General features: G+C 38.9%; 1 protein-coding gene across 1 annotated transcript in view; it reads right to left on the bottom strand.

Annotated features, from left to right (window-relative positions):
• Positions 1 to 24,162, bottom strand: part of TENM2 (teneurin transmembrane protein 2) — a 2,274,099-nt gene that overhangs the window by 1,252,987 nt on the left and 996,950 nt on the right. The window contains exon 4 of the mRNA XM_050962494.1: positions 17,038 to 17,112. The gene's annotated coding sequence lies outside the window, so the exon portion shown is untranslated. The remainder of the gene's footprint in view (positions 1 to 17,037; positions 17,113 to 24,162) is intronic.

The following is a 24,162-nucleotide window of genomic DNA, read 5'->3' as shown; positions in this document are numbered from 1 at the left end:
GGAAAGGTTTACAAAGTGCAGTTGTAAAAAGGGACAAAGAGAGGAAAATAAAAACAGTCGCCAAAGGAAAGAACTGAAAACCAAGAAAGCACAATATTGGCTGGGTGAAGAATCAAGAAATGAGGAAGGAACTAATCCCCCAAATTGTGGTTATTGAGGCAGAAGCACATGTCTAAATGGCATTCATGCAGACATTTCTTTTTTGCCACTCATCCAAACGTGCCACTGAAGGCTTAGAACAGACCTAGTGCTGCAGGATTCCCTAGTCTTCATCTTCATCTAAGTAACACTCTCTGAACGGGACATAAATACACTGGAGACTGCTTAGGATTTCATAAACATTACTGATTAATGCACCAACCTTGCAAAGGGATCAAAGAAGTGGATTCTTACATCAGCCATCTCTACTGCATGGCGGCAGATAACAAAAAAATTGGTGGAGGTAAACAGTGACAGGTCAGTTCCACAGTGTAATCTGGAGCTTACTGGGAGAATGGCAGTGAGCATTCATCATACATCAGGTTGTTTTGTGCTTAATATAATGGAGCTCTTGTTATCCTTAACCTATAAATAATTACATGGCAGCAGTATGACTCAGGTGTCTTGTTGTAAGAAACTAAATATTCTAATAAAAATGTGTTTTATATGCTACTGAAACACACCTATGGTGCTCGCTATCTATTCTGTGTTCCTTTTTGGCTTTCACTTACAACATGTGGATGAGGAAATGAGGAAACCCCAGCTTTTAATCTCCATTATAAGCCAGATCCAAAGCCATGGAGGTCCATGAAAAGACTCCTGATATTTCTCATTCTCTAACAACTGATAATAGTTTCAAAAGCTGTTGACTTTTTTTTTTAAACTAGATTTCACACACATAAAACCAAATCAACTGTAAGAGGCTAGAATAGCTTTAAAAGAATTCAACTCAAAGAACCATGTACCTGTAAGGGTTCCTGGTGGGACTTCGCTTTTGTTGTGGTGGTTATTTATTGTTTGCACGATAGTAGTGCCTTGGAGCCATGGTCATAAGACAGGATCCCCCTGTGCTACATGCTGTACAAAAAAGCTCCCTGAGGAGCTTACAATCTAAGTATAAGACAAGGGAGAGAAGGATACAATAGACAGAAAGTGGGAGCACAAAGTAACAATGAGACAGAACTGGCCGGCATTAAAAGCAAGCAGCTGTAGCACACTGGCTGTCTAACCATTGTCAAGTTTTTGAAGGCATCACAGCAGAGGAGTTTTCAGGAGGGATTTGAAGGAGGGCAATAAGGTGGCTTGGAAGGTATTTACGGGGAGCTCCTCCCCTGTTTGAGGGGTTGCATGGGAGAAAGTGAAAAGGTGTTTGTTTTAAAATTTAACAAATGGGCAATGAAGGTAGACACAGTTGGCAGAGCAGAGGCAGGAACTGAAACCTAAATAATGTATAAGAGATTATAGGTAGGGTGGGGATAGGCTGTGAAGGGTCTTAAAAATGAACATGACTAGTTTGTATTGTAGTGGATAAGGAGAAGCAACTGGCAGACCACACAAAGAGGGACAATGTTGTTACAATGAAAAGCCACGAAAATGATCAGGAAGGCTTGCATAATCCAGCATAAAATTGAAATCTATTTATAAATCTGAATTTCACCTAATATCCAAGTTTTGCCATGAATGGAACAGAGATTTTTCATCTGAAAATGGAGATTTGCCTGTCTTCTTTTGAGACAAATATATTTTGGTGTTTGTCTGCTGCTCTAAATAGGATCTGAGCATGCTTTTTTTTGGGTGCTGGGGAAGTAGGGAGGTCAGTACTGTCTACCTGTTTTCAGATGTTACCAATAGACAATAGATATTTTGCCTACCTTCCGCAACAGGACACCATCTTCAAAAAAACCTGCCCTCTTTTCCCAGTGCAAAACTCTACATTCTTTGTTCTGGGGGCAAGTGGGACAGAAGTGGTATGAAGGGTTGAGTTTTACACTTGGGAAGAAATATTAACAAATGCAGAAGGGCTAAGAAGAGCCCAATATGCAGCAATAATGCTACAGTTGTGCTTGCAAGATGCATAGGAAGCAGGCTACTGAGAGGCTTCCTAAGGGGACTCAGAAATTTGTGCAAATTTTGGAGCTGGGCTCCATAGCGGCCCATCCATTAAAGCAGGAAGGGGCTGTGAGCTGTTCAAGGGAAAGGCCAGTGAGTCTGTGAACTGCAGAGACTCTTCAGCTGCAAAGCCCACATAGGGGAGAGTATTCTGGAGCCCAGTTGCTACTCAAATTCACAAGCAGTGGACTAGCTATGTGGGTGCATTGTACTCTGATTCTGGTTTGGAGAGAGAGGATTCTGTATTCTCCACAGCCTCGTTACCTTCCATCTCCAATACAGAGCCCAGTTGGTTAACATCTGACAGAAGAAGGATGCAAATTTAATCATTGTTGTTTGAGGATTAAGAAATTCACTGCCACAATCTGAAGAAACTCCTATCCCAATCCATTAAAATAAAAACTAAATAGCATTGCCTTTCACAGCTACTGCATACTGCTCGGTAGCATGTTAAACTATGAACTGAACTATTGGAATCAGCATTTGAATCAGGATTAGATATAAAAGGAATGCATCAATTTACCAAACCTCATGGGGGAAGGGGTTGCCTGTTAGAACATTTTCTTCCACAAAAAAGCATGACTAATGCCTCAGAGAGGAAAAACAAAGAACAGAAGGCAACCCCAGACTTTTAAAACAGGGGCATTGTGTTGTGGTTAATGACTAACACTAGAAAGTGTCTAGAAAAGCTGCAGTAATAAGCATAAGGGAAACTGAAGTAATAGCAAAACCCATTCACAGTTATGAAATCTCTCTCTGGTATCTTTGGCAAGAAGGCTCAGCTGAAAAGGGCAGATACATGAAGGCTGCTGCACTGATTGAGTTATATAATTGGAGTGCCCTTGAGCCGCTGGGGCACAACCAAAAATGACCACCAACTGAAGGGGAATAGTTCCCTCTTGCCTAAAGTGAAAACTCAAAGGGAGTTGGCATCAAGTTTGAGAAAGCAGTGATGACATGAAGTACATTAGCCCCCATAACTAGATGGAATTATAGGCACTGTTTGAGAGCAGCCCAGTGTCTGTAGGTGGCATTTTGAAAAGGATAAGTCCTTTAAAGAAATTACGAGCATGAAAGGGAAGCAATGATATAATAACTAATGCCAAACACATGGGAACTTTTACCAAGCAAGGACTGAGCAAGATCTTCAATCTTTGGCCCATTGGGGATGAACACAGATATAAATTGTACACATCAAAGTAGCAGCCTTTTCTATATTCCCTCCTAACCATGATCTTTTCCCACAATTACCTTGCTGTAATTAGGAATCTGGTCAGAATAACAGAGACAAATGCTGCTCTGCAATCACTTCACCGTCTGACTGCTGTGATCACCATTACAATGGCAGCATCTACTAAACAGTGCAATCTGACATACTACAGTTCTTCCCTGCACTTAAAATGGGAAGGAACTTTTGTATCTGTGGGTAAATATTTACTTTTAACGGTGATCACTGTACCCAGCTTTCTTGAGGAGTCTCTGTTTATTCTTTCAGTGATCCGCTTCTCTACCTCCTCTCAGATGTAAAGGTAGTGTCCAAATATAAGACTTTATTTTGTAAGGAAAAGGATAAAGCCAAAGGAATAGCTTTTGCTTTCAGCAACACAAATCTGGACAAAGTGAACAGATATGTTGGTTTACAGGACATTGCATAGTGCACCAAAATGAATGGAAGGGCATATTTATTGCATACAAGGGGTATACCGCAAGCAGGGCAATACATCACTGAGTGACTTGACACAGTCAAGTCAGCTAGAATTCTCAGTAGAGCACTTTGTGCCTCAGCCTTTTTTTTTCCATTTCCCTGCAGCCCCTCCACCCCTTACCTACTTCAACTTGTTTGGCAAAGCACCTTCTAAAGTACAGCTAGAAATATCTCCTATCTACTAGGGAGATAATTTCATCAGCATAATCTCCTTCACAAGACTGTTGAAAACTGTAGGATGAAAGGGGAACTGCGGCGATTTACCTACTAATTAGTTGCTCTTATTAAGAAGAGTAAGATAATTGATTTTAGGATGCACTACCCCTTATTAAGACCTAATTAAGCTGTATATCAAAGACTAATTAAGTGGCATTATTCCATCTCACTGATGAGTTTTGATGCTTGATGAATAGATTTGGGTGGAACATGAACACATTGGCATAGATTTCTAAACCAGACAAATAAATATAGAATAAGAAGCTAAGTAAAAGGAATTTTGGATTATCTAAACCTAACACACTTATTGGTATTTCTTCACTTTGAAGTGGCACAGAACAAAATTTTTAATAATGGCTCAGCTTTATAGAGAAGGGAAAAGACAGTGCAAGTGTTCTCTCTTTAAATTGCATATTAAAACTCTTCAGTAATTTCATTGGCATCAAGGATTGGGTTTGTGAAAAGGGGTGCATTTTTATAGCATATTTCTCAGTTTATTCTAAAGATCTGTGCACTTATTATTTGAGATTCCACTGACAAGAGATACTATTTAGTTGCGCTGTTTCTATAAAACATTATAAGAAAACAAAACAATCATCCCCTCCCTTCACCTTAAGGAGTATTTGAATTCTTCATTCTCAGGTTTATTTATTAGTGAATAGGTATAAGGTGAAAGGACCTCTGGCTCTTCAAAAGAGTCAACAGGCTGAGATAAACACAACACACAGAGAAACAGAGGTTGCTTTTTAGAAAAAAAAATATTGTGGGAATTGAGATTATTAATAAGGCTTGTGTTTTTGACACTTCATTCTCCACTTCAAAGAACTCGCTCAGTGTAAAATAAATCTTTAACAATCCAGTTGTTTGTTTGATAAAGAGAGCCTTACACTAAAATTTCTATGTGCAATGTAAATCAATTCATAGCTATAATCCCATCAGCCTAACCCACATTGCCAATACTGTGTCTTCAGGATGGTATTACTCTGACAACACAAACTCATCATTCCGTGTAATCTATGAGGTCATGACCCCACAGATTATGGTGGGCTCTCTCTCAAATTCCCTGGTGCTCTATAATGCAATGTCTTTTGGATAAATCACAAGATACCCACAGAAAGTAATGATTTCACTGTACCTCTGGGATGTATTTGATTGTCTCTAATAGTTACTTTCACTGGCAGTATGATAATTTGCAAACAATAACATCAGTCATATGTCACTTTTGCACTCATTACTGGCCAAGGTATAACCCTCTAGATCCAATAATCTATACTTTTCAACATCTAAATTAAATGTCATTCTGCACTAACTGTAGGATATTCATCTGAAACTGAACTTTTGCAGGTATAAGATGTGTTTTAAATTATCTGAGGAGCATTTACCCTTGAATTCTTTTTGCATTATTACGAATAGAAATGGCAGAACTGCAAAAATAAATAAAATTTGTGCAAATGAGGAAATAAAATATCTATAATAGAAAAATGAGCAAACTATTTTTGTAAGCAATTGTTACAGAATGCATGGACATGACATAAAGGTTGCCGCCATTTTGTGTGATTTGCTACATAAAGCTGGGGAGCACAATTTCTGCTTGTGATTATTCACTTGGTGGGAAATTATGGAGTTTGGTATAGTCTGGAAATTCCTACGGAATATTTAAATGGTTTTATACAAAAAGATAAACTTTAAAAAAAACATTGTGAACAGTGCGATGTGGTATACAAGCCCCACATTGGACAACAAGGGGTTAGGCAGCTGCTCTGGCCTCAGGTAGCTCCACCTTGCCGCACCTGCAATACATGAATAGGCTGGAGGAGGAGCTTAAAAGGGGAGAACAGCTGCTTGCTTGTGGCGGATCTGGAAACAGAACAAACCTTCAGCCTCTGAAGAAAGGACTGACTAAATTCAGGAACTTCTCCCAGATGACTGCTGCCCGATGGCCCATCCCTCCCAGATTCTGAAGCACCCCGAAAGGGACTCATTCCCCTTTCTTTCCCATTACCTGTGTTTATTTGCAATAATTCCACTTCCTTTTTGTTCATAGCAAGGGGAAAGACTTTAAAGTGACTGGGGGAGAGCTGCTTTGCCATGCCTGGTCACAAGGAGGTGCTAGTGGTGAGTTAATTCTTTCACAACAGAAAAAAATAAAATGAAAAATATTCAAAGTGTTACTTTTAGATATGTATTTTCCCATTTTTAAGTATCAGAAAGGTAATGATGAGACCCACCTGCCCTACCGCTAAAGCAGCCACGCTACTGGGATTGTTGTTTGCAGTGTAGTTGCAGCCATGTTGGTCCCAGGATATTAGAGAGACAAGAAGAAGAGCAAGGTGTAAACCTAATGCTTGTCTCTTTCATCAATAGAAGTTGGTCCAATAAAAGATATTCATGACCCTGGGAGACTCTCAGTCTAACTGGTAGAGGAATCCCCATACTGAAACTCACATCAGACCTGACACACTCATTGCCCTGATCCACTGGTTGTCATAATATACATCTCAAAGACATCATGCAAAGTATCATATGTAAACTGGTGACAACATGCTAGTCCTGAAAATCATTGTGTGATGTGTGTATGAGTGGTGTACAAGGAGTTATAGATATGTTCTCAAAATATGTTCTTATAATGTGTTTGGGAGGCAATGCATAACCTCAGAATGTCCTAGACAAAGGGGCATAGTTACCTGTCTGACTGGCAGGCAGAGGACAATGACAGTACACTTACATATAAGGTACACAACGTCATTAAACAAACATGGGAGAAGACAGTTTAACAGTCATGCTTGGGGACAGAATCTACACCCTAGAAAGCTCTCCTGGCTCTAAAGGCAAAAGCAATGAACATTTTGGATAATATAAGGGGAGCAAAAAGGCCTTTTAGTTATCCATCACTGAGGCGACATAAGCTACAGCACCCTTTGGGCTTGTGAAAATTGTATTCCCTAGTCTGGATGGCTATGGGTGCTGATAACTTGATGTGACTAAGGTAACTGTTCAGACAAAGAATGTAACTTGCTAAAATTAAGTTTTAGTCACTAGAAAGATTGTTGTTTTATTTGTAACCATAGCTGTCTTTTGTTTTTGCTTAGAATTACTTAAATCTCTGTTCTTTGTTAATAAACTTATTTTTGTCTTACTACAAAATAATCTCAGTGAGGTGTATTAAAATGAAGTGTGAGTCTTCAGCTAACTTAACAGGCTGGTGTGAGAGCTCTGTCTCTTTGGAGGCAGCAAACAATTTCTGTAGGAGTCCAGTGAGAGAGTCTGGACACTGCAAGGAGGTGTCTCTGGGGAACTGGGGTTCACTGATTGTTACTTGCAAGGCAAGGTTTAGACTGGAAGAGTCTTGAAGAGTTCGCTAGCAAGGCAAACAGGCTGATATGTCAGGGAATTGATATACAGCAGCAGCAAAAATCCCACTCTTGTTAAGGCAAAGTGGTATCGTAGCGGCACACAGTTCTGGGTGTCCTGAGCATGGTATCACAATTACCTCACCCACCTTTTCTCTCTAATGCTACTGGGATGTATTTTGATTCAAAACCTCTCAATACCATGGAACCAGAGTGTAGGGAGTCTGCAGCTATTACTCCAACATTGTGGCTGAAGACGACTCTCTGTCAACATTTTCCTCTGCACTCTACCTCTGTGGATCCCTTCTCCCTACGTCCCATCCATGACAACTTGCAGGAAGCCCCACACACCTGGTCTCTGCCTGCTCCATGGGCTAAAATACTCCTGCCCCCACACTTTACCCCATTAGGACTTCTGCAGGCAGCCTCTGCACCACCTGGAATAAATAGTGCTTCAAGTCTAGGAGACAAATGGGGAGGCAGAGACAGCCTCATCCTCCATAGCCTCAGTGAAGTTGTCCTTGGGAAAGTGGCTGGAAGTAGGGTCAGGGTTGAATACAAAAGCTATCTTCCAAGCTGGACTCCCCTTATAACTGTGCTTGAGGGAGTTGACAGGACTGTTAGAGATGAGGTTGCAACACAAGGGCCATGCTGGGCAAGAAGGATGATGCTTCCACTCAAAATTTCATTACAGGCATTAGATGAAAAGGTCATTTGTATGGGAGAAGTTAAATGCTACTTAGATATCTGATCTGACATCATCTTAAAGGGCTCACACTCAAAGGCAGCAAAGTAATTAGTCTTTGCTCCCCAGCATACATACACAAATAGAAAAAGTTGACAACCCTGAATTTTCCTGTTTTAGCAGAATCTAAGTGCCGCACAATAACACAATTAAATCAAGTATCACACTAAAAGGATTACTTAGTAATGGCAAAATTTGCTAATTGGCAAGCTCAGTAATGCATTGGCATTGTGATACTGTGCCAGAGACCCAACCTAAGGTTTATATGCTTCCATTTCCCCAACATATGGTAGGTTTGGTTCCTTTCTGTGAGCATAAATAGGAAGGTGGAGTTTTGCACTCTTCTCATTTCCCATCCTGGACTCTGCACACCTCTGTCTTGCTAGCGCTAATGGACATTTTTGTTATCTTTTATGTGTTTTTAACCTCCAGTGATGATCCTAATTTTGTGTTTACACAATTGATTCTTTTATGTAGTGTTTTACATAACAATCTTAGCAATAGAGAAAGCCACGTACTAAAGGGGAAGAGAAATTAGTTCAGCTCTACAAACACAAATGAAAAAGAATTTTGGGATTAATAAGCATTGAGGTCGCAATTCCAGGTATAGATTTGCATCGTCCTAGATGGAGCTTTCTCAGGAAGTTGGAATAGCTCCCTCAATTCTTGGGTGTGCCTAGGACCTTATGGGTTTCAGCTAACATCTACTCTTTTTGCACAACCAGATAGTATTGCTGGCTAGTGCATGGGTCGTGCAGCGCCATGGCCCAACTCCTCTCTGACCCTTTTGAGTAGGGACACATCACCTAATGCATTTTCTAGTGGACTGCAATTCAGACTAGTGCTTACACAGGTCTTCTGAGGTTGAGAATCAAAGTCTCCTATGTTTATTCTCACTTCTACTCTGCTCCTGTCTAAAGGCCTGGCAGAATCTGGCTCTTGGAAAGTGAAAAACATGTTCCTATAGGCCATGAACATAAAACAAAAACCGCAAAACCATCTGTGGTTTACAAAACCAACACCAACTGAATCAGATATGATTCTCAGTTTTACGAGAAGTGAATGGGTTGCACTGGTATACAGGAGAGAGGCAGAGCCCATTGTTCAATTTTATATTCACTGACAAAAAACTTTGTTAATGCAGAGTTAAGGTTGCCTAGTATCATGTGCCCTTTCATAACACCAACTTGAACAAAATTCAAACCTTGGAAAAACAGGAAATACTGAGTTAAGGCACACACCAACACAACCTTAATTCTGCCTCCTCTTTGAGCACTGACCCAATATGCTCGTAACATACAGTATCACATTCTGCCTTTGCAAATAGTACACATTACTCAGGGAGTAGAACACATGACAATGGGAGAAGAGTGTAATGCCTTCTCTTTGCTAAGGCAAACATTCTTTACGTGAGCTGTACTGAAAGAAGCTACTTGCACTTATTCTACTCTCAAACACTGAGCCTATTCCCCAGAAACAACCCCACATTTGCTAAATTTTGCCACTCCTTCACTCTCTTTTATCACCTTCAGTCTTAACCACAAGATTCCTTCTAAGTCTATACTTTCACTTATCTGTCACTGAACCCACAGACCACTCTGATATCCCACCTGAATGCTGACAGCATAGGTGCTGGGACTAGGGGTGCTGGGGATGCAGCAGCACCCCCTGGTTTGAAGTGGTTTCCATCATTTACAGGATTTACAGTTTTGTCTAATGGCTTTCAGCACCCCCACTATACAAATTGTTCCAGGATCTCTGACAGTCTCCACGGAAAAGAACTCTGTGCAAGGTACTGACAATTTACAAAGCCAGTGCAGAAATGAGTCATACTGGATCCCTCAAGGCGCACAGGCACAGCTTTCCTTTGTGCATAGCCACCCAAAGGATCAGGATCACCTCACATCATGATCACAGCTCTTCATGCTCCTCAAATTAATCCCTCCACCTTTCAAAACAGCTACATCTAATACAGTGCATGCAGCTGGAATGCATGCAGAAAATTCCCAGTAGCTATTGCTAACTTCAGGAGGCAGAGGTAAGGTTCAGTGGGCATGTTCCTAGTTTTCAGAGCTTTGAGTTTTGCTGAACTTGATGTTATGGAAAACCATGAGATACCACCGGGCAACCTTATCTCTGTGTTAATGAAATTTGTCTGTGAATCTAGTAATAATGGAAATTATCATTGTCTATTAAAGTTTTTGTAGGAGATATCATGAGATTGGAGTGATGAAGAGACTTGAGGGAAAAATAAGTACATGGAAAATGGAGGATGTTGATCATTTTTAAAAATGCATTTAACTTAAACCATAAATTTCACTTTACATTATCTTTAAAGAAAGAGTCTATGTAAACTTGATATTTTAGTAGGAACACTTGTCTGATGCATGTTGAATCATCTTTTTGAATCATATTGAATATTTGAATACATATGTGACATAATTATTCTTTTTTGTGTGACAGACCTAAAATGCTTTTTGTGTCTGAAATATTTTGTATTTCATTTTTTATTTTTAAAAAGGAACTGTGTTTTAATGCATCGACGAAGCTTTTATGTATGAGATTTTTACTCCCATTTCCTTTTGTACAGTTTATTTTCCTGCTTAGTACAACATAATACCCAATTTGTTTTATGTATTCAATTTAGTAATGCAAGCAAGGTTGCAAAGGTCATAAAACACTATGCTGATTCTATAAATTCCATACAAAAACTCCCACTGAAATGACTTTCATCAAATACAAAAAATCCAAGGCAATTCACAATGCTAATACGCAAAGCATAAATCCAGGAGTTCATCTAACTTTCCAGGACCATAACAGGCAAGGGAGTCCATGGTGACATTGCAATTCATTGTACCATTGCCACCTGTCTCCTGTAAGAGGCAAGCTGAATTTTCAAATGAATGCAAAAATTCACTGGAACCTAAGTGAGAAGATCTCAGCACATGTGCAATGTTTCATGTTGATTTTCAAGGGATTAGCACGTTAGCTGAGGAAATCTAAGTAAACAAACATTCTGGAAGATCAGTGAACAATGAACAGTAATAAGCCAGCTATAATTAGTAATAAAGGCCTTAAAATAACTGTATCCTCTTGAGATACTGTTGGTTGAATCCTTACTGTGTTCTGGAAATAACAGAATAATTTTTTCCCAGTGTAACTAAAAAGGTAATTAAAAGCTGATTTATTATCAAAGACAACCTCAAGGTTATAACGTAAGTAGCTGGCTGTGAAGTATTCCCATCAAAATCATTTGAAAGGTTCTGCCCTACTCACCAGGTGGTAGGAGGGCAGAAGCCAAAGAGAAATCAGATATTTTTTTTCAGCTTTAAAAGGGGTTATGTGTGAGGAAAGATTCAACAAAATTGTAATTAGTTAGTTTCGAGAGAAAGGCAATTAACAAGGCGCTTGACAGAAGAGTTTAAGCGTAGTTAGCTCAGGGATATTATAAAATTAAGTTTAATGATCTATTTAAGGTAGCTTGAAAGACCAGAACACTACAGAGCAAACAATGGATGCCATTAAAGAGTCACCATTTGCCAATATGTACCACAATTTTACCACAATTATTTCTTATTCCCTCCATCATAGCAACTTTGCCCCAAGTGTATGGAAAAATGGACACTGCTGCTGTTGGAACTGCAACTGTTGACTTCTAAATATTTTTTATTTCCATTTTAAATAGTTTTATTCTGTTTTACAGTGTCTTCAAATGCTTCCGTAGGGGAGGGGAAGGGAGGAGGTACTTTATATAATTATTGAGATTCTTTAAATTTTTTTTAACGAGGTAGTAAAAAAATCAACCCATTCCACACATCACAGACCCACGGCCTACTTCTGGGCCTATACCACTAATATATAATGTAGGTCTTGTATATACGGTGCTTTATGCATGAGAACCTGGAGTTTAAATCTACAGCACAGTAGCGGGTTGTGCACTAAGTGGCCTTGTGGACACTGCTGTGATACATTAAAAGTTTTGTAGTGTGCTCTGACATATTGTATTAGGTCCAAGTGCACTGTGATAAGCAGCAGGGTCCACATGCTCACTTAGTGCACAGCAGGCTGGTGTATTGTAAATCCACACCCTGCCTTGCTGCGCACTGAGTGGTCACATAGACAAGCCCTATAGAATATAGTTCCTGATAAATATGGAGTTAGTACTCTATTATGAATTTCATCATGTGTTTTCAAACCAGTTTAACTAGACTTAATTTGGTTTAAACATACCCGCAAACACCTACCCATATAAACAAGCCTCTAAGGCCTCAATAAGCACTCCACTGGTAGATCCCTGTACTTATGAAGAACTCAATACAGGATCAGGGATCTGTGACATTACAGAGATGATTTCTCTGGTAGGTGACACTTCCATTCCCTGTTCTTTATCTGTTCAATTGACAAAGAGAGTCTCCAGGGCTGCTACAATCCAACACCCTCCGCTATCTATCTTCCAAGAACAATCTCCACTTTAAAGATCAATTTAAAATACTGCCAGACACACTACATACAACACCCTGCAAAAAACCAAACAACCAAAAAACCAATACCCCCACAGCTTACATTAAACATGATTAAAGTTGCAAAGTCAAGCACTCAAAAGGTTGAAATTGCCAGAGTTAAGGTCACTTATGAACTTTAATTTGGCTCCCTTATGCATAAACAGTATGATACAGTATTTAACTACATGATCACATAGTTTTCTACTATTTTTTGGAAATAAACAAAAGACAACTGAATTTTATAATGGACAGTGACAGGCAACCTTAACTATAGGTGTCATTCCTGTGCTATGTATATTTGTGAAAAACACATTTTCACAGAAATTTGCCCTAACTGTAAGAGCATATCACAGCAAGCAGTGTCAACATTATATATATAATTTTCTAATTCTGCTATAATTCAATAAGGTAAAAGACACAAGAACATGCAGGAAGATAAAAAATTGGAACAACTTTCTCCTTTGATTGGCTATTTTCCTTTTTTTTTTTTTTTTTTTTTTGCTCCTGAGTGGGTAATCATTTCATGTCAAAGAATAAGTTGGCTTCAAAGTAAATTATATGTAGTGGATAAATTATTATATATTTTGTATATACACATTGGTCCAGATTCTTTAGTTCACTAAGGCTTGTTTGTGCCCCATATGAGCCTAAAAGTGGCCAGTGATGATCAGTGGCTAATGTTCAGTGAATTTAATATAGCGGAATCAGTGCTGGCTTCTATGCCAGCTGACCTCTCTTCTCCCAGGTTAAGAAGCTGGAGAGGAATGTGTTAGGGATGTCCCAGGGCAGAGTGTGAGTGAGAAAGAGAAGGCAAGAGGCATGGCAGAGTGGAGCTATGCTACATCTGATCCTCCAGTGGCCCAGATGGACTTTCCACCAGTGGTGCAATAGGGCTGCTCCTGTGACTTTTAGTGTTGGTGCCTGTGGGCACTTACTTGTTTTCATCAGATTTATTGGCTAAAATCTGATAAATCAAAGTGGCGATCCCAGATGAGTTTTTGTCTCCAAACTGGTGCCCTCATAAACAATGTGATTTACTTATGGAAATAATTAATATAATTAATTTTTTATTGGTAAATCATTACTGATGACCTTTTGGTGACCTATGATACACATATAAGATTTAAAATCTTTCTCCTCTTGTAATTTACAGTGCATAATTAATGAGCACACCAAATTTCAATATCATAGCTGAGAAAGACATGTGAGCATGTGAAACCTGATAAGAAAGAATGGTGATCTTTCAATGGCTGTTGATAAAGTCAAGTCAAATCAAGAATTTTTGTTCATGTACTCTATGACCCATAATGAAAGAGCATACCAGATTTCAAGATTCTAGATCAATGTGAACATGAAAATTAATTGTCAGCCATGCTACAGAATAATCACTTGATGTCTCATGATGCTGATTTTCCATCATCAATTGTTCTTATCCTATGGCTTTCTAGGATGCCACAAACTTTTATTTTCCTTCATGAAGGTGAGTTAATTTTGTTCCTAGCAGTCTCTAATAACTCCTTTTCTGTAGTCTATGCCCAAAATGTCTTAATTCCTATTCTTTTCAATTCCTATACGTTTTCTTTTATTTGTAGCGCTGCATTTTGTTGTGCCGCCTCTTTGTCACTACCCAGAAATTGCAATAAAGCTGCAGTCTAGACCTGGACAGGAACCAGATATTTTGTTTCACAGGGAACTCAGTGACTGTGCCTTTTTTTCCTGTTCCAAATTCATCAGCACCAACAACCCACCCTCAAAATTTCCTGTCAAACAAAATAAAAACAAAAAGCTAGTTTCAGGTCTCTTAAAATACTTAATCCTGATTTGACTTTTTTATTTCATATTATATAAATATTATATTATATAAAAGAAATTGAAACAGAAAGTAATTTTGAAATGTAAAATTGAAACATTCTATTCCAAAAAGATCAAAATACATTTTTGAGATGATGAAAATGTTTTTTCCCTCAATTTTTTTTGACAAAGATTTGTTGCAATCAACATATTTCTGTGAAACTTTTTACTTAGACAAACTGACATTTTATGATGAAAAAATATTCCATCAGAGAATTTCCACCCATCTGGAGTGCATAGGCTGTCTGCAGGTCTTCACTCAGCAGCTCTTCACAGCCTTCATTTGTAAGGAATCCCATGGCCGTGTGCTACCTTCAGGCTTTCTTCCACAGACACAGATGAAATCATGGAAAACAACATTCTCAAGCATAGCTAGTTGAGTTTCCAAATGCAGACATGGGAACCTCTAAAGTACTTGCCTTGCAAGAAAGGAGTATAATGAACTTCAGTGGGAAACCTGTGAAAACCAGTCAGCTTTCCCTATTTGTCCTAAGTATCATTGGCTTCTGCAGCCAGGCTCTCTCTGACAACATTTCCCTTTTCTAGCAAACCATAACACTAGAGAGCCAACAGAGAAGAATTAATTATACTATGGAAATGCACTTGAACATTAGGAAAAAAGTCAGTATTTCAGCAACAAGCAGTCATGAAATGCACAATCATCTTGTTGCATTGCCCCAAACAATATATTCATTATAAAAATAATAGCCAATGCATGAACTTAAAAGAGTTATAATTATGCTACCCATTTTGAATTCCCTATTTTTAACCAGCAACAATAGGAGTATGGATATGGCATACCCATTTTTACCTGGTTAATTTGAATAATGCTACATCCTTTGTGTAAAATGATAGAAGAGATTCTTTATTAAAAAGAGACTGTGATGACTAGCTATAGCAGGTGACATATAAAGAATTTCAAACAAAAATGTCAGAATTCATGTGTTGTCTTAATTTAGACAAATGCAACTGAAACCCTGCTAGATTTTTACATTGCATTCTGATTGGCTCTGAGAACATGAAGCCGACAATAACACAACTGATACCAGAGCCTTCGCACCCCAAATCACAAAAGATATCAGCATAACTTCGAACAGAAGGGACCATCACGATCATCTAGTCTCACTTCCCGTGAAACACAAGGCAAAGAATGATACCAAGTAATTTCTGCATCAAACTCAAAACTCCTGTTACCATTTTTTTTAAAGTTTAACATACTTGATGAGTTTAAATCAGATAAACACCTGTTGCCTGAATTCAGAGGCATCAAATTAGGCTGAAAAAGCTTTTGGAAATGTAAGAGTGATGAAAGAGGCTTATCCTACACATCTACTATATTAGTACTGATATAGGGTCACTTCATGAATAAAGAGCATAAACCTGCCACCAAGAATAGTAATCACAATTAATCCTGAGAATTTTGTTACTAGAAAAGGAAGCCAAAGAGTACAGTAGATGAGACAAGAAGCAACCGGCATTACTAATAATATCAGCTTAAATTGCAGAGGCCATACACATCACTAAAAGGACACATACCACACAGATAAAGATCAGGCTGAATACTTGGAACAGACAGGGCAAAAGAGGCAAGGATCATACAAGTGAAGAAATGAAACAGTAAAATGTGAAGACTAGGATGCAAAGTGGAAGCTGTGGATGATATTAACCTCTTCCCCTCCAACAAGATTTGTAGAGATATTTACCATCAAGACTGAGGGCTTTGGCTACACTTGCAAGTTTCGGCGCATTAAAGGAGCCCCGGGTGCACTAGCTCACTTCCTGTCAACACTGGCAAGGCACGTAGAGCGCTCTGACTCTGTGGCTACAGCACTGCTGGTACTCCACCTCGGCGAGTGGAATAATGTTTGCTGTGCCCCTGCTGGAGCACCATGGCGCCAGTGTGGATGAGGTGTTGCATTACTGCACACTGATCAGCCTCTGGAAATGTCCCATAGTCCCCTTAAATCAAGTGGCCACTCTTCTCATTGTTTTGAATTCACTGTAGGAATGTGGATATGCCTTTTGAAAGCTACGTTTCTGCTGCTGGCTGCTTATCTTATCCGAGACGGATAAGTGTGCTCCAAGACAGCTTAGTGTGGAATGCTGTGTGAGAGAGAGAGAGGTGGGAGGGACAGGAGGTCTGCTGCTGTCTGAAATTTCAAGACAGCATGCTGACATGCTCTTAGCCCTCAAAACCCACTTTCTCTCCCCTTACATACACACAACACACTCCCTGTCACATTCCACCCCCCACACCCCATTTGAAAAGCACATTGCAGTCACTTCCATGCTGGGATAGCTGCCCATAATGCACCGCTCCTAACGCCACTGAAAGTGCCGCAAATGTGGCCACACCAGTGCACAAGTAGCGTCAATGTGGACAGACTGCAGCGCTTTCCCTGCTGCACTCTCCAAAGGTGGGTTTAACTCACAATGCGCTACATCTGCAAGTATAGCCATGCCCTGAGAGAGAATACTGCTGCTGGTGATGAATATTGCAGTATACAGAATTCTTGCTGAGCAAGAAACAGTTTCAGCAATTTTATTTATGACACACTTTCTGTCAGTCATAACGATTACCTTAGAGGAGACTTTCAGCAGGGGATGCACTGTGAAAACATTTCACAGAGAGGTGTTTGGATGTCTTCGTCGAATCTAAAAAACAGAAAATCACTAGTTAAAGCCATCAGCTTATGACACAATGGTAGCACTGGAAAAAAGTGATTGAAAATATCCACAGAAGAAATCTGCTCACTGCACAGAGAATGTGACAAAGAGAGAGGTAGATTAGTGGGTTTATCTCAGAAGTGACAGATTTCTACATTTCAGAAGTGCCATGCTGAAGTGGGTGATGGAGGGGCTCACATGAACAAGAAGAACCTGTGGTTCACCAGTAGCCACAGGTTTTGATTTTCAGTTAAACTCAGTTCTGAAATTGTAAGATTAACCCAATAAAGCAATTTTTTTTCTTGAATCTCAGCTACTTTTTCTGGGAAGATGGAAGCAGCATTGGAAAGATATCAAAATAATTTAGCAATCTGTAGACAGGTTAGGAAAGTGATGAAATGACAGATGGAATACTTACATTTCTAATCTCCCTTATACAAATTAAAAAATAGAAGCGGATTCTGCTGGCAAGTGACTTGGTCTTATATGCAGCTTGAAGGCTGCATATTCTTTTCATTCATCATTTAAAGACAGATCATCAGGAAGTCATTACACTGCAAAGACTGGGCCTCTGTACAAATGTGATATAATTGAGTGCAGCAATATGCAAATATCACAGATAATAAAACAGAAAATGGTTTGCAGTATTGGACTTGTCCTTTGTGTGCATTACAGTGCCAGGTTTAATCCTGTCAGCAAAACTAAAGGAAAGAAACATGTTTCCTGGCCCCTGTATAAAATAGATGTTGGCAGCTTGGAACTGGCTTTGAAAACTAATGTTAAGTTTTGAAGTAGTCCTCTTTTTATGGCAAGTTTCAGTGGTTAGTGAAACTTGAGATGTAACCAAAATTCCAGAGCCAAATACTGTACCCTAAACTTTTGAAGAGGTTTATACTTCTCAGAAAACGGAGTTCAGGGGATCTCCCAGTTTCTCAAAGAGACAATATTTAAGGCACAACAGCAAACTATCCCAATATGAAGGAGAGATAGGAATAATAGTGAGAGGTCAATATGACTGCATCAGGAGCTCTTTAGTGACCTGAAAATCAAAAAGGAATCCTATAAAAATTGGAAACAAGGACAAAAGAATAGTGCAAGCATGTAGGGACAAAATCAGAAAGGCTACGTCACAAAATGAGGCACAGCTAGCAAAGAACATAAAAAGCCATAAGAAATTGTTCTATAAATATATATAGAGCAAGAGAAAGACAAAGGATAGTGTAGGCCCACTACAAAGTGGAGAGGGAGAGCTATTAATTGATGACATCAAGAAGACTGAAATGTTTAATGCCTATTTTGTGTCATTTCAATAAAAAAATTAATTGTGACCAGGTGCTTAATACAATTAATATTAACAACAAGGGGGAAGAAACACAAGCCTAAATAGGGAAAGAATAGGCTAATAAAAGTTTAGATAAATTAGATGTACATTACATTGGCGTGGCCTGACAAAATTCTAAGGTACCTAAGGAATTAGGTTGAAGTAATCTCAGAACCTCTAGCAATTATCTTTGAGAACTCATGGAGGATGGGTGAGGTCTCAGAGAACTGGAGAAGTGCAAACATTGTGCTTATCTTTAAAAAGGGGAACAAAGGGTAGTATCATATGTAACTCCTGTGAGGTAGTTGTCCTGCTCTGTTTGGCAAGGTGGAGAACTGTGTCCTGTTTTAGGAGCCACACTTTAAGAAAGATGTGGACAAACTGGAGAAAGTCCAGAGCAGAGCAGTAAAAAAAATAAAAGCTTAGAAAACTTGTACTATGAGGAAAAGTTAAAAAGACTGGGTATGATTTGTACTGAGAAAAGAAGACTTCACATATGTTAAGGGCTGTTAGAAAGAGGTTGGTGATCAGTTGTTCTCCATAGCCTCTAAAGATAGCACAAGTAGTAAACATCCTAATCTGCAGCAAGGGAGGTTTAGATTAGATATTATGAAAATCTTTTTCACTATAAGAATAGTTAAGCACTGGAATAATTTACCAAGGGAGGTTGTATAATACCCATGATGGGTGAGTTATATGAACAGGTGAGATAAACACCTGTCAGGAATGGTGTAGGTATACTGGGTCCAGTCTCAGAGCAGAGCATGGACTAATCACTTCTCAAGGTCCCTTCCAGCACTACATTTCTATGATAGTTGGTTGCTGTGTCTTAAAGTTCACTTCTGAATAGGAGACAGTTACAAGTTTGTGTGGTAGCATAACACAGAAGTAGCAGTAAAAGGGAGAAGTGAGTTCTAGCTCAAAGCTTATCTTTTAATTCACAGGTCAGCAAATGCTATGGCTTCTTTGGAGGCAGCATAATCAGCTCTTGCAATACCCTGAATCTGATAAATACAATAACAGCTACAATGCCAGGACCACATATCGATGACATAGGCAGCACGCAAAGCTCAGTTTTTAAAAGTTGAATAATCTGAACTCTTGCACAGGTGCTTCTTGCACTACTGTTGATATGGGATAGAGATAGGGCATCATTGTTTGGAGATATTTGCATTCTGATCCCCTTGGCTGTGAGGAAGGGTCTTGCCAACTTGAATCTTTGCATGAGCATGAGTGTGGGCATGTGGTTAAAAACAGATGCTCAATCAGGACTATTAGTGAGTTGGATCAGCTTGTTGATATCTGAGTAGCAGGAGTGCTAGTGCACACTTATTCAAAATAGGTGAACTTACTTTGCTTAATTACAACTCATGGGCTTAAAATTTCTATTCATCCTCAGATATTATTGACTTCATATTTTGATTAGGAAAAACTGATAAAATGTAAAGAGAAGAAACAGAAGGAAGCAAAAAAAAATTAATGAAGAAACAGGAAGAAAAACAGAGCAGAGTGAAAGCCAAATAGATACAGAGGTAATGTGTACTGTGATAAAGGAAATGGAGTGGAGGAAAGAAATATCCTGATGAAAAGGTAAATATACCATATCTATATTCTCTATTGAGCTTGAAATGATCTCGCCATGCTTTTGAGAAATTTTGTATTCTTGGTACACAACTAAGGCTGCCCCATAGCTAGAAAATGTGCTTTTATTGTATTTTAATGATGATTGAGGGTGAGAATGAGGAGGTGTAATTCATAACATGGCCTTAAATTAAAAGGAAAAAAGTTTGTGAACTCAATATAGTTTTTTGAAACCCACAAATAGTTTGAGAGATTCACAAAACCTCAAACACCATAAGGGTCACTCATTCCTAGTACATAAAATATTGCTTCTCATTCCCTATTGTGCCTGTCCCACTTCCTTGTTGTAATTAAGTTTTATTTTGAAATTTTAGCAGCATTCCACTCAGACTCCTAAAGAGAAATCTTCTTTTTGACATATGGGCCAAAACCACAAAATTCAGATCTGGAACTAGATGTTAATCTCCCCAAAGGACAAATGTAGTCTGATATGGGTTCAACCAGTTAGACAGAAAGGGAGTAATAATGAAATCTTCAGACTGAGTTGAGATTCTGAACTTCTACCAAAATCTGGGGGCCAAAGAGCTGAGATTCAGGCCTATTTCACATTTTAATCTGCTAATAAGAACAAAGCTGCTAGATAGTGTGAAGAAAAGCTGCTGGGGACTCACAGCTACTACAGTTGCTGGTGTATTGGCTTATTTTTTTGTGGGATTGCTCAAGAGTTATTTTAAAGCATATTGCTCAGAATCCCAATTAAAGTGATAAAGTGTCAGGAAATCACCTGAAAATTAGTTTTTTACAGTAGCTCTTAATATCCACATAAGCATATTTACAAACACTTATGACACATCTCCGTCAGGATGCATCTCCTAGGAATTAGTTATGAATGATACAAAATAATAGGGCATCGTGGTCCCACTATTCTGGGTCAAGTACAGCATTTACCCATAGGGTTGTAAGATGCTTCATGTTCATTAGAATGACAAGTTTCCATTTACCAGAAGATATTAAAAAAGCCCTGTCAATATTATTTCCATCAACATCATTTTCACAAGATTAATAAAAAATTAATGAAGCAGACAGAATGCAGTAATCTGGTTAAATATTAATTTTCTATTTTCTTTAAGAGCCTGTCTGCTGAACTTTGAACACCTACAGCTTACTGACGACATCGCAACACATGTTCCATTACTAATGCTCCCAGTGGCCTCATATACACATTGAGTGTCAGACTGCTTGTGGAGCTGAGCAACCAAGAGCAGTTATTCTCTTAGATAAACAGTAGCTGAGCTACTCCAAAGTGATACAATCCACCCAGCAGAAAGTGCAAGCATGTGCACCATTCCTCAGCTCCACAACTGGCAACCTAGTCACCAGAAAGTGATGGTTACACTAATTCCACCATTAATATCTCCTTGAGCAGTGCAGGAACCTACCCCTCGCAGAAGGAAATTTTTATTCAAATTGAGTAGTACCATATACCACCAGTAGTCCCACTGACATTAGGAGGATTATTTGCAGAGTAAAATATTAGTCAACCTGAGTAAGATCATCAAAATATGCCCAAGGAAATGTACTGACAATCTCAAACAACAATGCACCAAATATCTGCGCTTTGGCTTTTTTTAAAGGCAAAGAGAGGTTTCTGATGTATTTTATGTGTGGATGTAAAAATAGGGATGGGATGAATCAGAATCACTTTTTATGGTCTGATACTAAGTATTATGATATACTGTTGTTGGATAACACATTCAAATTTGAGTATTAAGACCCATGGCACAAAAATCTTCCCTCTTTTCGAACATCATGGGGTTGGTTACTCTGTGGATTTCAGGGTATGCATCCACAACACAGATGCTGTGCCTGGATTTATTCTCCAGTAAACCTATTGTGCTGACTTCCAATCCATACACTCCTCAGGGGAGAGGAGGTTGCTATTCTATTCAGGTTGCTATACAGCCTTCATAACTGTAGTATCTGAATGCCTTCCAACAGTGCATTAAGCGATGTGACTAATATCTGTCTCATGTGGTTTGTTCTCTCTCTCTTATCCTTTCCCCATGGAAAGAATTGTGTGTACAGTGCAATGTTTTGTTTTGGTGTTTCAGTAAGGGTTAGCTATTTTTTGTAAATGCTGCTACGTGTTTATATTACAGAATTCAAGCCACTTGCAGCACAAGACAGTGATGTTTGTCGGGATCTTAGTTGCTGTGGTAGTTCATTCCACAGTATCAGCCCAGACTCCAAGAAAGAGCTCTCTCCTGCACAAATAAGCTCTCTCTTTAGGACAGACATTTCCATTATGCCTGAGGTTAGCCTGAATATAGTGAGGGCAGGAAGACCATGACAGCTATCAGAGATACATATTGCCAGGATTAGGGCAAGTGGACAAGGGTAGATCTGTCACCCTGTGGAGATGCTTTGGTCCTCTGTGTATCCTCTGAGAGCCACAGGTTTTGCTATGTGCCTAGGGTCATGTGTGTGTTTGGATGGCAATACCTCAACATCTTCCATAGCCATACAAACTCTACACACAGATTGGACGAGGAGTTGGGAACTCTTCAAGTTGAAATGCTAGGCTTCTAGTGTAAAACCACCTCTCCCATGGGTTTCTCCACAGAACGGAATAATACTATCCTAAATACAGTATACAGTGTAACAGAGGAGATAGAGAACCTTCTGGAGAATCAGAGTAGCCTTTAGTACTTCAAGTTAAGTAGGAAGCCATCATTCTTCAGAAAGGAGCTAGTGTCTGTTGTCAGACTTCACTTCCTGAAAATCAGGCTCTATAGTGTTGGGAACAGTATAAATACCCTATATATAATAGAATTATTTAGCACAGCCCGTAGGACTGGAAGTGACCTTGACAGGTCATCTAGTCCAGTCCCCTGCACTGTGTCAGGACTAAGTATTACCTATTCTAGACCATTCCTGAGAGTTGTCTAACCTGTTCTTAAAAACATCCAATGACAGAGATTTTACAAACTCTTTAGGTAATTTGTTCCAGAACTTAACTTCTCTTACAGTTAGGAAGTTTTTACGAAAGTCTAACCTAATCTACTTTATTGCAATTTAAGAATATTACTTCTTGTTTTATTCACAGTGGTTAAAGAGAACAATTTATCTTTCTCCTCTTTATAACAATCTTTTATGTATTTGAAGACGTGTCACGTCCCCTCTCAGTTTTCTTTTCTCCAGACTAAACAAACCAAATGTATTAAATCTTTCCTTGTAGGTCATGTTTTTTAGACCTTTAATCATTTTTGTTACTCTACTCTGAACTTTCTCCAATTTGCCCACAACTTTCCCAAAGTACGGTGCCCAGAACGGGACACAACACTCCAGTGAAAGCCTTCTCAGTGCTGAGTAGATTTGAAGAATTACTTCTTGCATCCTGTTAACACATCCCAAAATGATGTTTTCTTTTTTTTGTAATAGTATTACATTGTTGACTCACATTTAGTTTGAAATCCACTATAATCCTCAGATCCTTCTCTGCAATACACCTTAGGCAGTCATTTCCCATTTTGTATTTGTGAAATTGATTATTCTTTTGTAAGTATAGTACTTTGTATTTTTGTGCTTATTGAATTTCATCCTATTTATTTTAAACAATTTCTCCAGTTCGTCACTTTGAACCCTAATCCTATCCTCCAAAGCACTTGCAACTCTTCCCAACATGATGATATCCACGATCTTTATAAGTGTATTCTCTATGCCATTATCCAAATCATTTATGAAGATATTGAATAGAACTGGACGCAGGACAGATCCCTGCAGGACTTCCCTGATATGCCCTTCCAGCTGATAACTACTCTCTGAGTGTAGTTTTCCAACCAGTTGTGAACCCACTTTATATTAGGTTCATCTATATACCAAATCTTACAATACAATATTGCACTAAAGTTGAGATATGTCACATCTACTGCTTCCCCATCCCTCCCCACAAAGCTTGCTACCCTGCCAAAGGAGGATATTAGGTTGGTTTGACATGATTTATTCTTGATAAGTCCAATTAACTGTTACTTATTACTATATATTCTTCGAGGTGCTTACAAATCAAATGATTATTTGCTCCATTATGTTTCCAGGTACCGAAGTTAAGCTGACTCGCCTATAATTCCTTGGGTCAT

The sequence above is a fragment of the Gopherus flavomarginatus genome, chromosome 7 (genome assembly GCF_025201925.1).
Source record: "Gopherus flavomarginatus isolate rGopFla2 chromosome 7, rGopFla2.mat.asm, whole genome shotgun sequence".
Taxonomy (NCBI): Eukaryota; Metazoa; Chordata; order Testudines; family Testudinidae; genus Gopherus; species Gopherus flavomarginatus.
The sequence above is the reverse complement of the archived record's forward strand: the minus strand, read 5'-3'. Positions and strand labels throughout refer to the sequence as shown.